At 39.4% G+C, this 3,420-nt stretch overlaps 1 protein-coding gene across 1 annotated transcript in view; it reads right to left on the reverse strand.

The window, feature by feature from the left end:
* LOC105618389 (homeobox protein homothorax-like) overlaps window positions 1-3,420 on the reverse strand; it is a 307,252-nt gene that overhangs the window by 265,717 nt on the left and 38,115 nt on the right. The window lies entirely within an intron of this gene.

A 3,420-nucleotide genomic window follows, 5' to 3' on the forward strand; every position in this document is an offset into this window, starting at 1 on the left:
AGAGAGAGAGAGAACATCCGAATGGACTCTACAAAGTGAGAGAAAGACAGGAGAAAGATTCGTGTCTCCTTGTGAACGCATGAAACGGTACTTATAACGAGAGTGGGATCACCATCGACTTCCTCTCAGGAGACTCGATGCACTTAACTTCTATTACATTATTCATACACGGCGATAAACAATTCGCTGAAAAAAGAAGACGGCAACCATGCCGGACGTTCGTGCCGTACGAAACTTTTATCGAGCATTGGCAAGCGTCGCGATTTTCGAAAATATCGCCGAGTCAGCGTAACGCAGCAAAACATGCGAGTTCGTGTGGGGATCTGCGCCAACGAATACATAAACTTGCTTTTAGGAAATTCCATTAATCTCCAGTTGCACTCCGGCGTCGTATACACGAAGTCCGTTTTGCGCGATATATCGATTGTTTGAGCGATACTATTCTCTTCTTTCTTATACGCTATAGAATAATAACAAACTATGATAGTCTCTCTCTTTTATCAAAAATATATCGTGACAATGTGGTATAAAGTCTATTGCGTAAACGTATAGTTGCAAATAGTTGTAGTTGTAAGAATTGATCAATCACAGTCGAATAGTCTTCTCGTATTCGTGATTGGTGAATTTTTACAACTAAAATCACTTACAACTACGCTTACGTAATTGTAGAATAGGTTTGAAGATCTAATTTTTCGTTTACGTTTTAAAATTGATCTTTATATTAAATTATATAAATTATGAGTCAAAATAGACTTATCCTTATAGAATGTGAATCTTATTCTTATTTAATTTTCTTAGCAAGTTATAAGTTTCTACTTCCTCGTGCGAGTTATTTAGTTGACTAATAATTGCTAATGCGCTCATGCGTGCATAAACATGTAGATATACTAAATCGATAATAAAAAAAATTTTTTTAATGTATAATATTTTAAAACAAGCAATACTTTTAATATATTAAATTAATTTCTTCGATATTGCAGCAGATAATCCAAATTGGAAACAATTATGCTTAATCAATCGTATAATTTTTTTCATTAAAAAACCGCATCTTATACAAAATATTAATCGTTGCATTTAAACATAATCACATAGTCATCCTTATTCGTTTTTCTCATTCATTTCCAATTCATATCAAAGTATTCATTGATGAGAGATCGCCATCCACATTGCTATTCTATCCTTCTTTGTTTGCAATAGTCGTATCTTTTTGTATACTTAATCATAGTATCGGAATATTATACAGCCAATCATTATTATATGTAATTTCTTACGTCTTCTTTTAATATATCCAATCTCCTTCACAATTTTATTTTTTGATATTTATCTTTTTTCATCGTTTCCTTGCCACACCTTACCATTACATACACACTTATCACGTTTTAACGCAATGCTCGTCGAGCTAGTCGGTATTCGCTTTTCCATTGAACTTATTTCCCTCCGTCGCGTCGATCCTCCATCTATCTAAACTATGTGTATACATAAACTATGTCTATTCAACCGCGGTGCGCTCGGCTGCTTCCCATCTACCACGTCAATGCAGACTAGCTGCTACGAAACGGGATAGACCATTGGCGCGCCACAACAAATTCCTTGGCGCGAGATGTCGCGATTTCGAATGTTTAACCAGCTACGTTAAATGATGGCAGCCGAAGGCTAAACACGACCTAGAATTCCCAACGATGCTTCTATACGATGAAAACGGAATGAGCGACGATCGGCATATTCGCGTTAGACACAATGGATTTATGGCGGATACCTTCGACTTGCTTCAACTCGCAAACATCGTTGAGAAACTTTGCGTAGCGTGTCATAATTTTCTGGTTATCGAATTGTTAGTTTATGGTCGATATCGTGATGATACATACACTTAAATTCATGCCAAAATTACGATGGACCATCAACCTCTCGAGATTGTTATGATAAGCGCATCGTCGCGCTGATGCGGAAAAAAGCACAGGAAATTAGAACATTAAATAGGGAAATCGCGAGATCATAATTCGTTTGATGAAAAAAGATGAAATGTCGGAAGGGGCGCTTAAAGACCTTGGCACTCGAATAAATACACGAGTTCGTGTTCGTGCCAGTTACTCTTTTAAGATGTAATATGTATCCAGTGCATCCCTCTCTCTCTCTCCCGAATGAATTCCGGGATGCAATATAGTCGCTTAATCGCTCGTAATAACGCTGAGACGAATGCGGCGCTTCTCGAGACTATCGCGAAAAACCTCCATAATTTCTGGCGAATGGCACCGTATAATCGCTCACGGACGAATTTCATATGTCTTAGATACGGTGTTTTTTCATTATTTATAACAAAATGTATTTCTATCTTTTTACAAGAACCCAATAAATGTGTGAACGGGGGAAAAACATGAATTTGTATTTTGTTACATTTTCCGCGAATTTCAATTAATTGTAATTAAAATTTTAATGACACTGCCGTGTGAAATGCTACTTTTGCATAAATATAATAATTTAAAGCATATTTATACGTATATAAAAGTAATGTTTAAACAAGAATGTAATTGTATTGATAGACAAGTATAAGTATTTGAAATGCGAAACACGTCAGGAATTAGCGCGGTAAAAACATCAACTAAAATTCTCCATGCTCCCAATATATCGAAACAAACTTTGAATGAATCGACAGACATCGAAACTCAGTCGTCGAGGGATGGCACATCGAGTCCCGATGCATCGTCGGTTTACATTAAAATCCTTTTAACTTGGGCGCTATGTATGAGGTCGTTAACATTCGCGAGAGCTCTCGACGACGCGATTAACCAAGGAGCAAGAGGAGCGTCGACCGCGGGTTCGTCTTTCTACGAGCGAGTGCGGTATCGTCATCCTACAAACAGCGTATATGCATTAAACCATGAACCCACTATCCCCGACGTCATATCCAATACATGTTGTTAGGGGGTTGCTGAAGCCGCGATACAGTACAGGGAAACGGGGAGTGAGGACGGGGGAGGACGGTAGGTGGCTGCAGGGTGATTTCGAGGGTAGCTGCCAACCTCCCCCAGTGCGGTAATGGCATTAACCGAGCTGCAATATGATTACCGCTCTCGCAAGGTAACCTGATCACACCCGAAATCTATGGGGTGTCCGGAATACACGCGCGAGAGAGCGAGGGAGGAAGGGAGAGAGAAACTTGTGCAGTGAGGAACAATGTATTGCTCTTGGAATAGCCGTGCAACGTTACGCAATTGCGGCAGTTGCAGCCGATGCCGAGGTTCGGTTGGTGTTCTCCCCCTTAATCGCGTTGCGCTTTTTGCGGCTCAGATTACCCGTGAATCATTAGATACTTGGGGCTCCAGTAGAATCGAAAGCCACCACTACCACCGTGCTGTGGATCGTTCCTTATCTCAGCATTACGAGATTAGTCTCCAGTCATTTCTTTTTCTACTATTTTTATTT

The sequence above is a fragment of the Atta cephalotes genome (genome assembly GCF_000143395.1).
Source record: "Atta cephalotes unplaced genomic scaffold scaffold00016, whole genome shotgun sequence".
Classification (NCBI taxonomy): Eukaryota; Metazoa; Arthropoda; class Insecta; order Hymenoptera; family Formicidae; genus Atta; species Atta cephalotes.